Source organism: Rana temporaria, chromosome 3 (assembly GCF_905171775.1).
Source record: "Rana temporaria chromosome 3, aRanTem1.1, whole genome shotgun sequence".
In the NCBI taxonomy this organism is placed as follows: Eukaryota; Metazoa; Chordata; class Amphibia; order Anura; family Ranidae; genus Rana; species Rana temporaria.
This window is the reverse complement of record NC_053491.1, coordinates 399,192,352-399,211,535: the sequence shown is the minus strand read 5'-3', so window position 1 is coordinate 399,211,535 and position 19,184 is coordinate 399,192,352.

Here is a 19,184-nt window from a genome sequence, read left to right as displayed (position 1 = left end):
TGATTTAATAAAGATAAAATAATTAAAACAACAATACTTCCAATATACCAAAACCCCATGAACAAAAAACAGTAAATCTAATGAGTGAAAGTGCTAACCAAAGTAGAACAAACTACCAAAGCCAACTAAATAACTATATACAGGCATTAAGATATGGCTCAGGAGTGTAGTCAGCATCATGGTGCAGAGGGAGCAGGGAGCAAGCCAGGACAAGGAGAGGGTGTGAAAACTAGGAGTGCATAAAGAGAGCACATGGAGGCAGGTCACATGGAACCCGACGTGCAGGCATTTATTGGGGAACCTTGGGTACAGACAGTAGAAGAACTAGTCCACAGAACAGAAGAAGACACAGCAATGAAGAATGATTCTCAGGATGACAATATGGGACAGTAAAGGGGAGGTGGTCCACAGGGCAAACAGAAGGCAAAGCAATAAAAAGTGGTCCTCAGGATGACAAGGTAAGATAGCAAAGGGGAGGTAATCCACAGGGCAACCAGAAGGCACATCAGGGGTTGAAGACCTTGACCCACAGGAAGGGCAGTGTGTGGGCACAGCAGGGGTGAATGTCCTTGGCGCACAGAGCAGTGTTGGCCAGCAGGGTGGTAAGTCCTCAGGACAGGCAAGACACAGGGGTTAAGTCTGTGGCACACAGAGCAGGGTTGGCCCAGCAGGGCAGTAAGTCCTCAGTGGCCTCAGTGGAGGAAGTCCAGGCAGAGTGGCAGAGAAAAGGAGATCCAGAGGGCAGACGACCTTCACAAACCAATTGCGGGTCCACGGAGAGCTGTGTGTCCTGGCCTTCAGGGCTACAGAAGCCACAGTTGAAGGAAGAGCAGAGAGTAGAGTAAAGCTCCAGAGTCCAGAAAGCCACAAAGAACTAGAAGGCCCAGCAGTCCTAAGCACCTTCCAGCTTGTCAGTTCAGCTGGTGCAGCAGAAAACAGGAAGCAGGCTGGTAGGTGCATGGCTGAGAAGACACTGAATACGTAGTCAGACAAGCCAGGTTTGGTAACAGACAATCAGATGTAGGTATAGACGACAAGCAGAGAATGGTCAGGATACAGGCATAGTTCGGCAACAGGATATTAAGCAGTGTAGAAATAAGCGTAGTTACAAGACAGGCCATTGTCAGGATAACAGAGATCAATCATAGTCAATCACAGGAACAGAAAGTCACGGGAACAGACATGAGCTGCAGATCAGACAGCAAAGACACAGTGCTGCTGAGGTGTTTAAATAAGGCAGCAGGTTTCCCATTGCATCAGAGGGGGGCGGGGTCACCCGTACATGTCACTGGGTAACCCCGGCATTTCCATTTGTGTCAGAGGGGGTGGGGTCACCTGCACATGTGACAGGTGGCCCTGCCCTCAGCTAAATAAGGGCTGTCAGGCTGGAATGCGTCATTTGTCGGGTGCCTCCCATGGAGGCTAGATCGCATGCGTCATATTCTCGCTGGAGATCGAGAATGGATTACATAGCTGGAGGTCGAGAATGGATTACATTGCTGGAATCCTTTTTTTTTTTTTCTTTTGAATAAAGGACTTGTCCCAAGCTGTCTCCTGTGGTTTTAAACATTTTGACAGTTTTTTTGTAAAATGGTAGGCGTACAATGTACCCCTTACCAATTCACATGGGGGGGCCGGGATTTGTTAAAGTGGGCTTCCAGATTCTGATAAGCCTGAAGACCCCCACAACCACCGGGCAAGGGTTGTGGGGATGAGGCCCCTGTCCCCATCAACATGGGGACATCCTCCCCATGTTGAGGGCATGTGGCCTGGTACAGTTCAGAAGGGGGGGCACTCTCTCGTCCCCCCTCTTTTCTTGCGGCCTGCCAGGTTGAGTGCTCAGATAAGGGTCTGGTATGGATTTTTGGGAGGAACCCCATGCCATTTTTTTATTTTGGCCGTGGGGTTCCCCTAAAAATACATACCAGGCCTAAAGGGTCTGGTATGGATTTTGAGGGGGACCCCTACACCATTTTTAACAAATTGGCGCAGGGTTCCCCTTTATATCCATACCAGACTTGAAGGGCCTGATATAGAATTTGGGGGGACCCCCATGCATTTTTTTTAATTTTGGTTCAGGGTTTCCCTTAATATTCATACCAGACCCAAAGGGCCTGGTAATGGACTTAGGGGGAACCCATGCTGTTTTTTTTTTCAATTACTTTTATCTGTATTGCTGGGATCCGACAATTCATTATAGCCGCGATTACTTTTTTTCCTTTAGAAATGTAATTTTGTGTAGAGACTGTTATAAACACGGGAAACATGCACTGTTTTACAGGCATACTATAGACACCCTCAGGTTCAAAATGTATTTGTTTCACTTTAAGCATTATTAAAATCACTGCTCCCGAAAAAAAGGCATTTTTTAAAACTTTTTTTGCATTGATAAATGTCCCCTGAGGCAGGACCCGGGTCCCCAAACTTTTTTTTAAGACAATAACCTATAAAATTAGCACTTTTGATTTCTCCTATAGACTTTCAAAGGGTGTCTCGCGGCTTTCGAATTTGCCACGAACACCCCAAATTGTTCCCTATTTGGCGAAGGGACGAACAGCCAATGTTCGAGTCGAACTCATGCTCGACCCAAACATATATCTCATCCCTAGTAATTGGCTGCTGAGTGACACCCACTAGTGGACAATTAGAACTACACCCTACAGGTCTGGAAGCCACAGTGCCACAGCAGGTGAACCCATTCCTGACACTGACTGAATACTGATTGAATGATCCTGTAGCTGAGAGGTCCAGCCTTAAGTTGAATCACTCTGAGCTCCAGAATGTTGATTGGGAGGCAAGCTTCCTTTGTTAACAACGTCCTTCTGACTGAGAGAAAGAGACAAGATCCATCTCCAACCTAACAGGCTAGCATCCATCAATATGACCTCCAAGTAGAGAGGAGAATTTCCCCTATTCCAGAGTTTATGAATAAAGTCCAATCTTCAAAAAAGTGTCCATTTATAGAATCTGCATTAATTAGAAATGAAAAATTAATCCACCACAGTAAAAACACTTTTTCAAGAACAGTCTATCCAAGGTACTCCAGGACAAAACAAAACCCAGCTGTGTAAAAATCCACCTTCCATGTGTGCCAGAATAACTCACCAGGAATATACAATTTAAGAGTAAGCATGCCTCAATAAGAAGCAATATATAAGGAGTTAAATGTGAAGAGACATATTTGAAAAGCTGGCTTTTATATCTCGCCACCTTTAACTCCTTTGAGACCATTATCAGGATGGGGGGGGGGGGGATGCTGGTAAACATGTCATGTACCGATCGCTCCTGTGTTAATTCATTATTAAAGCATTGTAAACTGTGTTTGTGAATGGACAGGAAACCTCTATAAAGTGACTTCTATTTATTTATTTGCAGTGTACCTTTGGGTGACCAGACATCCCTGTAATCAGGGGACAGTCCCCGGATTGAGGACACTGTCCCCGGATCAAGTCTGTCCCTGGTTTTGTCCCCAGGTTGGATTTGAACAGGGGCTGGAGCAATTTCAAAGACAGTCAGTGCAGAATAAAAAAAAAAATCTGAATTACACACCTCTGCTACTCCTACTAGGTTGGGGGGGGGGGGGTGTATTTATTTTCATTATCTTCACCCCTTTCTGATGATCATGTGCTGATTAGAGTGGAGGGAAAATAGATACCTAACATGTCACGCTTTAAAATTGCGCACACTCATGGAATGGCGCCAAACTTCGGTACTTAAAAATCTCCATAGGCAACGATTTGAAATTTTTTACAGGTTACCAGTTTAGATTTACAGAGGAGATCTAGTGCTAGAATTGTTGCTGGCACTCTAACGCACGCGGCGATACCTCACATATGTGGTTTAAACGGCGTTTACATATGTCGGCGGGACTTGCGTGTGCGTTCGCTTCTGCGCGCAAGCTACCGGGGACAGGGGCGTTAAAAAAATTCATTTTTATTTCTTTTTTTTTATATATATTTATTTCTTTTTTTACACTTTTTTTTTTTTTTTTTTTTTTTATCACTTTTATTCCTATTACAAGGAATGTAAACATCCCTTGTAATAGCAATGTGTGTGACAGGTACTCTTTATGGAGAGATGCGGGGTCAATAAGACCCCACATCTCTCCTCCAGGCTGGAAAGCATGAAATCGGTGAAAAAAAATTCACCGATCTCATGCTTGTGGTTGCTTAGCAGCCGCAATTGCGGCTTTGTTTACTTACGGGGACCCGGGCGTGACGTCATCACATCGCGCCCGGGTCCTCCGACGGTCATAGAGATGACTGGTGACCATCTGGTCACCAGTCATCTCTATGCTTCCTGCGAGCGCCGGACGATTCGTTCTCCGGGCCCCCGATGGCACGGGAGAGCCCGGAGAAGCACCGGATGGCGGCGGGAGGGGGGGGATGTCCCCTCCCGCCGCCTGTAAGAACGATCTAGCGGCGGAACCGCCGCTATGATCGTTCTTACGTTGTGCAGAATCGCCGGCAGTTTAGAAGGATATCTGAATGATGCCTCTAGCTGCAGGCATCATTCAGATAACCACCCGGAAAGCCCAGGACGTCACATGACGTCCACTCTGAACGGCAGAAGTTCTTTGTGGACGTCATTTTACTATGGGCCGGTAGGGAAGTGGTTAAGGTATGCGCAATTTTTTCCTTCTTACAAAAAAAAATAATATCAAACATACAAATATTCATAACAGAAACATACACAAAGCCCCCCCTTTTGCATCAGAGACAATCAGAGTTCTCCTACCACAGTTATCGAAAATTCGCAATAATTTTCGCATTCGCATTAGCGAAAATTCGCAATTTTTTTTTTTTTTATATTCGGCAACATAAAAGGATCGCCTCAGCTTAGCTACTCGGCCCAGGGTCTCTAATCATACCAGCAATGCTTTTAGACGTCGATAGGATGTGATCTGTTTTAAAAATAAAATTGAAAAAATGCGAATATTCGGAATTGCGAATATTCACCGCGAAATTCGAAATATATCGCGAATACTCGAATATGCCATATTCGAGCCGAATATTCGCAATACGAATATTCGTGAGCAACACTACTGACCACCAATGTAAGTTGACACTTCTGCATCGACCACCAATGTTATAGGGGATTTACACTGACCACCAATGTACGGGGGACCTTCACACTGGCCACTAGTGTGAATGAATGGATTGTACACCAAGCCCCAATGTAATGAGACAATTTACACTGACCACCAATGTAAGGAGGGATTTACACTGGTCACCAATGTAAGGGGGCCTTCACACTGACCACTAGTGTGAATGAAAGGAATGTACACCAAGCCTCAATGTAATGAGATGATTTACACTGACCAACAATGTAACTGAGACATTTAGCCTGTGCTCACATTTGTGTGTGTCTGGAACGCATGCAAATTCGCTTTCCTGACACCACAGAAACGTGCTGTCTTTTAGCAGATACACAGCAGTGGCATTAATTGTTAATGACACCCTCACACATCTACTGAGATGTGTGTATTCACATGCACCAAAATTCAGGGTGCTGTGGCACCATGTTATTTTGAAAAAGGGTTACACCTCCAATTTGCTTACTTTTGCAGAACAGGCTGATGTCAAGTTTAACCAGTTCCCGACCACCGCATGTACATATACGTCCACAATATGGCACGTACAGGCACATGGGCGTATAGGTACGTCCCCGCCTTACCTCGGTTCGGGGGTCCGATCGGGACCCCCTCCGGTACATGCGGCGGCCGGGAACGGTGTACGGGAGGTCCGGGAGGAGGGGGCGGCTATTGGTTTCCAGCCGTCCCCTCTCGATCTCCCTCGGCGAATCGGATTGCAGCAGAGCCCTCCCTGCCTGTGTAACTGTAAACACAGGCAGGGAGGAAGTGACGTTTTCTCCCCTCTGGCGGTCTTTTCGTTTGATTCCAGAGGAGAGAAGACGTCAGTACTGTGAGTTGCACCAACAGCACACTGACACAGCACACATAGGCACATAACCCCCCCCGATCACCCCCCCAGCACCCCCAGATCACCCCCTGTCACAGTGTCACTGATTGCAGTGATCATTTATTTTCTGATCACTGCTTTTAGTGTCAGTGTGACAGAAAAAAGTGTCAGGGCAGTTAGGTTTAGGCCCCTTTAGGTCCAGGGTAGCCCCCTACCCCCCCCCCAATAAAGGTTTAACCCCTGATTGCCCCTAAAGTTAACCCTTTCACCCCTATTGCCAGTGTCACTAAGCGATCGGTTTCTGATCGCTGCATTAGTGTCACTGTTGCCGCTAGGCAGTTAGTTTTTTTTGAGGTTCGCCGCCAGGTTTATATAGCGTTAGGTACCCCCATAAATAAAGGTTTTAACCCCTGATTGCCCCTAGAGTTAACCCTTTCACCCCTATTGCCAGTGTCACTAAGCGATCGGTTTCTGATCGCTGTATTAGTGTCACTGTTGCCGCTAGGCAGTTAGTTTTTTTTGAGGTTCGCCGCCAGGTTTATATAGCGTTAGGTACCCCCATAAATAAAGGTTTTAACCCCTGATTGCCCCTAGAGTTAACCCTTTCACCCCTATTGCCAGTGTCACTAAGCGATCGGTTTCTGATCGCTGTATTAGTGTCACTGTTGCCGCTAGGCAGTTAGTTTTTTTTGAGGTTCGCCGCCAGGTTTATATAGCGTTAGGTACCCCCATAAATAAAGGTTTTAACCCCTGATTGCCCCTAGAGTTAACCCTTTCACCACTGATCACTGTATAAGTGTCACTGGTGACGTGGTTAGCCAGTTAGTTATTTAGTTATTTTAGGTTCGCCACCAGGTTTTTAGAAAGCGTTAGGTACCCCCATATATTACCGAATAAAGGTTTTAACCCCCTGATTGCCCCCTAGTTAACCCTTTCACCAGTGATCACCGTATAAGTGTTACGGTTGACGCTGGTTGGTTAGTTTGCTGTTTATAGCATCAGAGCACCCGCCGTATATAACCCAATAGGTTTAACCCCCTGATCACCCGGCGGGTGATATAAATTTAATTTTAGCGCCAGTCAGGGTCTGCGTCACCCCAGGCAGCGTTAGGTTAGAGCCAGTACCGCTTACACCCACTCGCTAAGCATACACCCCCCTTAGTGGTATAGGATCTGAACGGATCGATACCTGATCTGATCAGATCTATACTAGCGTACCCAGCAGTTTAGGGTACCCAAAAACGCATTGTTAGCGGAATCAGCCCAGATACCCGCTAGCACCTGCGTTTTCCCCCTCTGCCCAGCCCAACCCACCCAAGTGCAGTATCGATCGATCACTGTCACTTACAAAACACAAGACACATAACTGCAGCGTTCGCAGAGACAGGCCTGATCCCTGCGATCGCTTACAGTTTTTTTTGAAGCGTTTTCTACATTTGCTTTTCTATAGTCAGGTGCTTTTTTTACCTGTGAATCCTTACCATTGTACCACTAAATTTAGAGTCCAAAATGGCAAACCGAAGGTACAATGATAAGCAGGCCTTGGAGTTCATGTGCATGTCAGATAGTGAAGAGGAGGAGGTCACGCATCTGACAGATTCTGGCTCAGAATATGAACCCATTTACGACAGCGGCTCCATGTCAGATAGCTCGCACGACGAAGTTGAGGTCCCTGCTAAGGCCAGGCGTACCCGATCCCATTCTGATGTTGTTGAGCAGCAAGAACCGCAGGACCCTCGTATGGAGCAGAGATCCAGTACTAGCGCCGCTATTCCTTCTGGTGAATTGGCAAGCACCAGCGGCCTAGTACACCCTGGTCGTTTATCCAGCACTGCAGTAACACTTGGTGACGTGGCGAGTCCCATAAGTGCAGTTGAAGCTGGCGATGTGGCAAGCACAAGTAGTGTCCCGCTGCCACCAAGAAAAAGACAGAGACAGGCCCGTCGTGCCCATAGTGCCCTTCCTGTAGAATTTGCCTATCCTGATTGGGTCCCCACCACTTCTACAGCACCTGTACTTCCCCCATTCACTGGCCAACCCGGTATTCAGGTGGATACAGCGAACTTTATGTCACTTGATTTTTATTCGCTGTATTTCACGGAAGATCTCTATAGATCTATTGTGGACCAGACCAATTTATATGCTGGTACTTACATCGCCGCTAACCCCCAGTCTCGCCTTGCCAAAGAATGGAAACCTCTCGAGGTTTCCGAATTTAAGACCTTTCTGGGCCTTACCCTCAACATGGGCATACACAAATTTCCGTCATTGCGGATGTATTGGTCCACACATCCCATTGACCATATGTACATTTTCTCTGCTCACATGGCCAGGAGACGATACGAGGCGATCCTGCGGTTCCTGCATTTCAGTGACAATGCACTTTGTCGTCCACGTGGAGACCCTGAATTTGACCGGCTCTACAAAATTCGGCCCCTCGTAAACCATTTCAACGAACGTTTTGCAGCCTTGTTTAATCCCCAGCAGGTTGTATGCGTTGATGAGTCCCTGATTAAATTTGCTGGCCGTTTGTCTTTCAAACAGTACCTTCCCAGCAAGCGTGCCAGATACGGGGTCAAGCTCTATAAGCTCTGTGACAGGGCCACAGGCTACACATGGAGCTTTAGGGTTTACTAGGGAAAAGATAGTCAGGTAGAGCCGGAAGGATGCCCAGATTACATGGGGAGCGCTGGCAAGATTGTTTGGGACTTGGTGTCACCCTTATTCGGAAAGGGGTACCATTTGTATGTGGACAATTTTTACAGCAGCGTGCCACTTTTTAGCCACTTATTTGATCAACAGATTGGAGCATGTGGCACCGTGCGACCTAATCGCCGGGGCTTCCCCCAGCGGCTTGTAGATGCCCGTGTTAGGCCGGGGGCGAGAGCCTGCTGCAGATGTAAAAATTTGCTCGCTGTGAAGTGGCGGGACAATAGGAATGTTTTCGTTCTTACCACCCTTCACGCAGACACGACAGTCCAAATTCGTACGGCGACTGGTGTTGTGGAGAAACCCCTCTGTGTCCACGAATATAACCTTAATATGGGAGGGGTGGACCTCAACGACCAGTTGATGGCGCCGTATCATATTGCCCGTAAGACGAGACGCTGGTACAAAAAAGTGTCTCTACATTTATTTCAATTGGCTCTACTGAATGCTCATGTCGTATACAGAGCTTCAGGACGGAATGAATCCTTCCTTCAATTCCAGAGGGATATCATCACAGAACTCCTGTATCCAGGCGGTATTGTACCTCACCATCTCCTACCAAATGCAGTAAGCCGACTGCATGAGAGGCATTTTTCTTATGTCCTCCCGAGTACCCCTACCCAACGAGCCCCCCAAAGAAAATGTCGTGTCTGTACCAAGCGCGGATTTAGGCGTGACACCCGTTATTTTTGTCCCAAATGTCCTGGCAATCCTGGTCTTTGTATTGGTGAATGTTTTGAACGCTTCCACACACACGTTAATTATTAGTGTAGGGTGAAACATTTCACAGGCTAGGCACACTCACACAGGGTCTCCCAAGATGCCATCGCATTTTGAGAGACCCAAACCTGGAACCGAAAAGTTGAAGTTACAGTTCACAGTTACAAAAAAAAGTGTAAAAAAAAAAAAAAAAAAGTAAAAAATAAAAACACACAAAAAAATATAAAATAAAAAAACCAAAAATAGTTGTCGTTTTATTGTTCTCTCCCTCTCTATTCTCTCTCTATTGTTCTGCTCTTTTTTACTGTATTCTATTCTGCAAAGTTTTATTGTTGTTATGTTTTTTCATGCTTGCTTTTCAGGTATGTAATTTATTTTACTGTTTTCAGGTACGCCATTCAGCTGTTGCGCGGACTTATTTATCTTGACAGCAACAGCGTTTGCTCCCACGATATATAAAGCCGCGACTCCAGTGCTGTAGGAGGTGATTTCACCACCACAGTTAAAAAAAAGAGCATATATGCCGAAGCATGCGGGCAGCAGGGGCGGAGGAGCGATTTTGCTCCTAATGCCGCGTACATACGGTTGACATTCCTACGGAGGCTTTCCCGTGGAAAAGTCTGACCATGTGTACACGGCATAGAAAAGTCCGACCGTGTGTACGCGGCATAGAAAAGTCCGACCGTACGCGGCATAACTTTTTTGCGGGAGGATGCCCCCATGCTTTGGCATATATATATATTTTAGGCACAGGTTGCGTTAAAAAATGTTTTATTTTTTACTATGTTTTTTTATAGGTATTTGCTTTGCAGGTATGGTATGATCTTACTGTTATACTGGAATGTTACTTTGTTTTAATGTTAACCATCATTTGCTTAGCAGGTACGCCATTCAGTTGCAGTGCGGATTTATTTAGCGTGACAGCAACAGCGTTTGCTCCCACGATATATAAAGCCGCGACTCCAATGCTGTAGGAGGTGATTTCACCACTACAGTTCAAAAAAGAGCATATATGCCGGAGCATGGGGGCATTAGGGGCGGAGGAGCGATTTTGCTCCTAATGCCGCGTACATACGGTTGACATTCCTACGGAGGCTTTCCTGTGGAAAAGTCTGACCATGTGTACACGGCATAGAAAAGTCCGACCGTGTGTACGCGGCATAGAAAAGTCCGACCGTACGCGGCATAACTTTTTTGCGGGAGGATGCCCCCATGCTTCGGCATATATAAATGGTGCATGTATGCCCATCATTAGAAGTGGGTGGATGAAGGGAGGTATTCTAATGGTGGGCATACCCACCGATCAATCTTTTTTTTGTTCAGCCAACAGACTGCATGAAAAAAAAAAAGATTACAATACATGTCCAACAAGAACCATCAACGTACTGGTATGTTGCAGGACTTTGAATGGTTATACCAGAATGATGCCTGCGGGTTTAGGCATCATCTTGGTATCATTCTTTTCAGCCAGCGGTCGGCTTTCATGTAAAAGCAGTCCTAGCGGCTAATTAGCCTCTAGACTGCTTTTACATTCAGTGGGAGGGAATGTCCCCCCCCCCAGATATAAACGGCGCCATTGAGAATATGGGAAAGCATTTTATCACACCGATCTTGGTGTGGTCAGATGCTTTGAGGGCAGAGGAAAGATCTAGGGTCTAATAGACCCCATTTAAAAAAAAAAAAGAGTACCTGTCACTAACTATTGCTATCATAAGGGATATTTACATTCCCTGAGATAACAATAAAAATGGTAAAAAAATAAATAAATGGAAGGAACAGTTAACAAATAAAATAAAAAAAGCGAAATAAATATATAAAAAAATAAAAAAATAAAAAAAAGCATCCCTGTCCCCCCCTGCTCTTGCGCAAAGACGAACGCAAGCGTCGGTCTGGAGTCATATGTAAACAGCAATTGCACCATGCATGTGAGGTATCACCGCGAAGGGCAGATCGAGGGCAGTCATTTTAGCAGTAGACCTACTCTGTAAATCTAATGTGGTAACCTGTAAAGGCTTTTAAAGGCTTTTAAAAATGTATGTAGTTTGTCGCCACTGCGCGTTTGTGCGCAATTTTAAAGTATGTCGTGTTTGGTATCCATGTACTCGGCCTAAGATCATAATTTTTATTTCATCAATAATTTGGGCAATATAGTGTGTTTTAGTGCTTTAAAATAAAAAAAAGTGTATTTTTTCCCCAAAAAATGCGTTTGAAAAAACGCTGCGCAAATACTGTGTGGAAATTTTTTTTGCAACACCTACCATTTTAATCTGTAGGGCCTTTGCTTTAAAAAAATATATAATGTTTGGGGGTTCAACTTTACTTTCTTGCAAAAAAATTATATGTTTTTATGTAAACAAACAGTGTCAGAAAGGGCTTTTTCTTCAAGTGGTTAGAAGAGTGGGTGATGTGTGACATAAGCTTCTAATTGTTGTGCATAAAATGCCAGGACAATTGAAAACCCCCCCAAATGACCCCATTTTGGAAAGTAGACACCCCAAGCTATTTGCTGAGAGGCATCTTAAGTCCATGGAATATTTTAGATTTTGACCCAAGTTGCGGGAAATATAAATATATATATATATATATATTTTTTTTTGCGCAAAGTTGTCACTAAATGATATATTGCTCAAACATGCCATGGGCATATGTGGAATTACACCCCAAAATGCATTCTGCTGCTTCTCCTGAGTACGGGGATACCACATGTGTGAGACTTTTTGGGAGCCTAGCCGCGTACGGGACCCCAAAAACCAATCACCGCCTTCAGGCTTTCTAAGGGTGTAAATTTTTGATTTCACTCCTCACTACCTATCACAGTTTCGAAGGCCATAAAATGCCAAAATAGCACAAAAAAAACCCAAATGACCCCATTTTGGAAAGAAGACACCCCAAGGAAACTGCTGAGAGGCATGTTGAGTCCATTGATTTTTTTTTTTTTTGTCCAAAGTGATTGAATAATGAGAAAAAAAAAAAAAAAAAAGAAAAATGTGTCACTAAATGATATATTGCTCACACATGCCATGGTTATATGTGGAGTTGCACCCTAAAATACATTCTGCTGCTTCTCCTGAGTACGGGGATACCACATGTTTGGGACTTTTTGGGAGCCTAGCCGCGTACGGGACCCCGAAAACCAAGCACCGCCTTCAGCATTTCTAAGGGCGCAAATTTTTGATTTCACTCCTCACTACCTATCACAGTTTCGAAGGCCATAAAATGCCAAAATAGCACAAAAAACCCCCAAATGACCCCATTTTGGAAAGTAGACACCCCAAGCTATTTGCTGAGAGGCATGTTGAGTCCATGGAATATTTAATTTTTTTGCCCCAAGTGATTGAATCATGACCAAAAAAAATTAAAATAAAAAAATGTACAAAACATTGTCACTAAATGATATATTTCTCACACATGCCATGGTTATATGTGGAATTGCACCCCAAAATACATTCTGCTACTTCTCCTGAGTACGGGGATACCACATGTGTGGGACTTTTTGGGAGCCTAGCCGCGTATGAGACCCCGAAAACCAAGCACCGCCTTCAAGATTTCTAAGGACATAAATTTTTGATTTCACTCACACAAATCTTGAAGGCAGTGCTTGGTTTTCGGGGCCCCGTACGCGGCTAGGCTCCCAAAAAGTCCCACACATGTGGTATCCCCGTACTCAGGAGAAGCAGCAGAATGTATTTTGGGGTGCAATTCCACATATAACCGTGGCATGTGTGAGAAATATATCATTTAGTGACAACGTTTTGTATTTTTTTTTTTTTGGTCATTATTCAGTGACTTGGGGCAAAAAAATTAAATATTCCATGGACTCAACATGCCTCTCAGCAAATAGCTTGGGGTGTCTACTTTCCAAAATGGGGTCATTTGGGGGGGTTTTGTGCTGTTTTGGCATTTTATTGCCTTCGAAACTGTGATAGGTAGTGAGGAGTGAAATCAAAAATTTATGCCCTTAGAAATCCTGAAGGCGGTGATTGGTTTTCGGGGTCCCGTATGCGGCTAGGCTCCCAAAAAGTCCCACACATGTGGTATCCCCGTACTCAGGAGAAGCAGCAGAATGTATTTTGGGGTGCAATTCCACCTATAACCGTGGCATGTGTGAGAAATATATCATTTAGTGACAACGTTTTGTATTTTTTTTTTTTTGGTCATTATTCAGTGACTTGGGGCAAAAAAATTAAATATTCCATGGACTCAACATGCCTCTCAGCAAATAGCTTGGGGTGTCTACTTTCCAAAATGGGGTCATTTGGGGGGGTTTTGTGCTGTTTTGGCATTTTATTGCCTTCGAAACTGTGATAGGTAGTGAGGAGTGAAATCAAAAATTTATGCCCTTAGAAATCCTGAAGGCGGTGATTGGTTTTCGGGGTCCCGTACGCGGCTAGGCTCCCAAAAAGTCCCACACATGTGGTATCCCCGTACTCAGGAGAAGCAGCAGAATGTATTTTGGGGTGCAATTCCACATATGCCCATGGCATATGTGAGAAATATATCATTTAGTGACAACGTTTTGTAAAAAATTTTTTTTTTTTTTTTTTGGTCATTATTCAATCACTTGGGGCCATAAAATTAAATATTCCATGGACTCAACATGCCTCTCAGCAAATAGCTTGGGGTGTCTTCTTTCCAAAATGGGGTCATTTGGGGGGGTTGTGTGACATCTTGGCATTTTATGGCCTTCAAAACTGTGATAGATAGTGATAGGTAGTGAGGAGTGAAATCAAAAATGTATGCCCTTAGAAATCTTGAAGGCGGTGCTTTGTTTTCGGGGCCCCGTACGTGGCTAGGCTCACAAAAAGTCCCACATATGTGGTATCCCCGTACTCGGGAGAAGCAGCAGAATGTCTTTTGGGGTGCAATTCACATATAACTATGGCATGTGTGAGCAATATATCATTTAGTGACAACTTTGTGCAAAAAAAAATCAGTTTGTCATATTCCCGCAACTTGTGTCAAAATATAAAATATTCCATGGACTCGACATGCCTCTCAGCAAATAGCTTAGGGTGTCTACTTTCCAAAATGGGGTCATTTGGTTTTTTTTTTTGCTATTTTGGCATTTTATGGCCTTCGAAACCTTGATAGGTAGTGAGGAGTGAAATCAAAAATTTGTGCCCTTAGAAATGCTGAAGGCGGTGCTTGGGTTTTGGGGCCCCGTATGCGGCTAGGCTCCCAAAAAGTCCCACACATGTGGTATCCCCGTACTCAGGAGAAGCAGCAGAATGTATTTTGGGGTGCAATTCCACATATAACCATGGCATGTGTGAGAAATATATCATTTAGTGACAACTTTTTGTAAACATTTTTTTTTTTTTTTTTTTCGTCATTATTCAATCACTTGGGACAAAAAAATTAAATATTCAATGGACTCAACATGCCTCTCAGCAGTTTCCTTGGGGTGTCTACTTTCCAAAATGGGGTCATTTGGGGGGGTTTTGTACTGCCTTGCCATTTTAGCACCTCAAGAAATGAGATAGGCAGTCATAAAATAAAAGCTGTGTAAATTCCAGAAAATGTACCCTAGTTTGTAGACGCTATAACTTTTGCGAAAACCAATAAATATACGCTTATTGCGATTTTTTTTACTAAAGACATGTGGCTGAATACATTTTGGCCTAAATGTTTGACTAAAATTTAGTTTATTCGATTTTTTTTACTTTTTGTTATAAGAAAAATCATTTTTTTTCAAAATTTACGGTCTTTTTGCGTTTATATCGCAAAAAATAAAAATCGCAGAGGCGATCAAATACCATCAAAATAAAGCTCTATTTGTGGGAAGAAAAGGACGCAAGTTTCGTTTCGGTACAACATTGCATGACCGCGCAATTACCAGTTAAAGCAGCGCATTGCCAAATTGTAAAAACACCTCTGGTCTTTAGACAGCGTATTGGTCCGGAGCTTAAGTGGTTAATGACCACAGTTGTAGGCAGGACTTTCAAGCATGCTCCCCAGTGGGCAGCATTTAGCAGAAGTGATGGTGGATAGGACCTCGGGGGGGGGGGCATGATATATATATTAATGCTGCCTCTATTTACATATCAATGTTGCTGGTCATTGGCTATTTGCATATTAATGCTGCCGCTATTTACATATTAATGAAGGTTATTTACATGTAAACACAGGGGGCCAGATTCATGAACAATGGTGCAGATTTGCACCGGCGTGGTGCATCATTTTTAGACTACAGCGGTCCAGCGCGGAGAGGCAGTTAGGTGATTCAAGAAACTTTTTTTGTCTACGATGCCCCAGCGGGGCGGATTTTAGACGGCGTAAGGCGGGTAAGGCCAACTGGGAGTCACCCTATGCTAATGAAGTGCCGACCGTGGCGCAGGGGTCACGCCGGGGCGCATATTAGACCGCACATGCTCAGTGACAGCCAGGGGTAAATGCCCCAATCTGCACATGCTCAGAAATGCGCCCCGGCGTGATCCCTGAGCTACGCCGACCCACTACCAAAGCCCAGTCCATGAATCAGCCCAGACTTCCGCCCTGCAGGTGCAAATGTACTGAAGCTTTTTTTTTTATAAGCTAGGTTGTTTGCATTGTGGTGGGGCAGTTATGGCTGATGAGGAATCCTCAGGTGGGCGGATGACCAATTTCAGCCCAGAGGAGAGGGCTGTAATTATTGAGGGCCTCTCCCAACATGGGGACCGCCTCTATGTGTTGTCCAGCAAGTGTTGTTGCTCAGTTCGTTTGTAACGCTGCTGCTTTAGCTGCTCTCCAGCTGACCTCTGCAAGTTTGGTGCAAAGTTACCCCTGCTTTTATGAGGTGTAACTTTGCACCGGAAATTTCAGCTTCGCTCACCGGGAGTAGCCTGCACCGGTCAAGCTTAAGTTGATGAATCGGCCCAAAAACCTCATTTGCATATTTAACCACTTAAAGACCTTAGGTGTTTTTCAGATTTGGTGTTTGCAAGACTAAAACTGTTTTTTTCTGCTAGAAAATTACTTAAAACCCCCAAACATTATATATTTTTTTTTTCTAACACCCTAGAGAATAAAATGGCGGTCATCGCAATACTTTTTGTCACACCGTATTTGCGCAGCGGTCTTACAAGCGCACTTTTTTTGGAAAAAATTCACTTTTTTGAATTAAAAAATAAGACAACAATAAATTTGGCACAATTTTTTTATATATTGTGAAAGATAATGTTACGCCGAGTAAAATGATACCCAACATGTCACGCTTTAAAATTGCGCCCGCTCGTGGCATGGCGTCAAACTTTTACCCTTAAAAATCTAGATAGGCGACGTTTAAAAAATTCTATAAGTTGCATTTTTTGAGCTACAGAGTATCTCTAGGGCTATAATTATTGCTCTCGCTCTAACGATCGCGGCGATACCTCACTTGTGTGATTTGAACACCGTTTTCATATGCGGGCGCTACTTGCGTATGCGTTCGCTTCTGCGCGCGAGCTCGTCGGGACAGGGCGCTTTAAAAAAAAAAAATTTTTGTTTTCTTATTACATTTTTATTGATTTTATTATTTTTTACACTAAAATATAAAAAAAAAAAAAATGATCACTTTTATTCCTATTACAAGGAATGTAAACATCCCTTGTAATAGAAAAAAGCATGACAGGTCCTCTTAAATATGAGATCTGGGGTCAAAAAGACCTCAGATCTCATATTTAGGCTTAAATGCAAGAAAAAAAAAAAAAAAGGAAAATTTGTCATTTAAAAAAATGACAAAAAAAAAATTGTCTCTTTAAGAGGCTGGGCGGGACTGACGTTTTGACGTCACTTCCGCCCAGCAGAGCTATGAGGACGGGTGGGGGCCATCTTGCCCTCACTCAAGTCCTCACTCTCCAGGCGGCAACATCCGATCTCCTCCGCCGCTACCGATGGCTCCGGTAAGCGGCGGAGGGCGCGGAAAAGCGGCGGGAGGGGGGGCCCCTCTCCCGCCACCGATAACGGCGATCTTGCGGTGAATCTGCCGCGGAGACCGCCGTTATCGTTTACACGGCCGCCCGCTGAAAACATGGATATCTCAGTTGTGGCAGCAGCTGCTGCCGTTACTGAGATATCCATGTTTAAAAAGAGGACGTACATTTACAATACGCGGGTCTTTAAGTAGTTAAAACACAAAAACCATGGCCGCGCCAGATCCGACCAGCGTAAATCTGCGCCAACGCCGCGCCGGCGTGGAAAGGTTACACCGAGGCGATGAAGTCTATTTGGAGGCGTAATCTGGTTCTCTGGGTAAGGCGCAGCGATCCGCCGGCGCAAATCTGCACTTACGCCGTGCATCTACCAAAAAAACGGTGTAAGTGCTTCATGAATCTGGCCCAGGGTCTGCAGCCATCTGAGCCATCTGTACATGACATTAATAACAGAACTTCGCACTGAGATATGTAGACACAGCACAGGACTAAAACTTCAAGGTACAAGGGAATTTAAACTGGGATAGTTGGCAAGTATGAGACAGCTGCTTTGGGCCCCATAACAATGATGGGGCCCAGGGAAGCTGCCCTGTCTTATAGACTTCAAAGGGATTCAGATTCACATTTGCACATAAGTTCCAGCTTTACGATGGGTTAGACAAACGCTCCGTGAACTGAATTGACTCACATTGGCTAATCCTTAGTCAAGAATATGAAACATACAACTTGGCTTAAATATTTTGAGATATTGATATTTATATTTATATTTGGAGAGCTTGTTTAACATGTACTGTTCAGATAGCCCTACATTATTGACTCAGTGGTTGGACTTTTTTTGGCTGTATCCTGTACCTTCCCCAAGCAGACCTCACAAGCACAGCGGTGGGAGGAATCAGGGGTGTATCTACAAACCAGAAAGCCCCATAGCAACATTTTAATGGGGCACTCCAGCACTTTGCATGCCCCTTTTCAGTAAAACTACGCGATGACCATGTTGGTGCTGGCATTGTGGTCACATGGTTCAGTTGGTGGATACATCTAATTTTCAATTCTGAGCCAGTGAAGAATGATTTTTTTTTTCATTAAAGCTATTCATGCCCATGTCAGCAGCAACCCAGACATGGTGATCAATGGCTTTGTCAGTAATATAAGTAAAGTAATTGCTAGGGTTTAGGTTCTGCTCACCCATCCAGTGGCGGCTGGTGCTGAAAATTTTTGGGGGGGGCGCAAAGGAAAAAAAAAATTGCAGTCTCACTGTGCCCAAACGCAGCCACTGTTACATGCCATCAAATGCAGCCACTGTGCCATCAATTCGCACCACTGTGCCATGCCATTAAACGCAGTCACTGTGCCATGCCATCAAAGGCAGTCACTGTGCCATCAATTCGCACCACTGTGCCATGCCATTAAACGCAGTCACTGTGCCATCCATTGTCACCACTGTGCCATGCCATTAAACGCAGCCACTGTGCCATACATTGTCACCACTGTGCCATGCCATTAAACGCAGCCACTGTGCCATCCATTGTCACCACTGTGCCATCCATTGTCACCACTGTGCCATACATTGTCACCACTGTGCCATGCCATTAAACGCAGCCACTGTGCCATACATTGTCACCACTGTGCCATGCCATTAAACACAGTCACTGTGCCATCCATTGTCACCACTGTGCCATGCCATTAAACGCAGCCACTGTGCCATACATTGTCACCACTGTGCCGTGCCATTAAACACAGCCACTGTGCCATCCATTGTCACCACTGTGCCATACATTGTCACCACTGTGCCATGCCATTAAACGCAGCCACTGTGCCATCCATTGTCACCACTGTGCCATGCCATTAAACGCAGCCACTGTGCCATCCATTGTCACCACTGTGCCATGCCATTAAACGCAGCCACTGTGCCATCCATTGTCACCACTGTGCCATCCATTGTCAC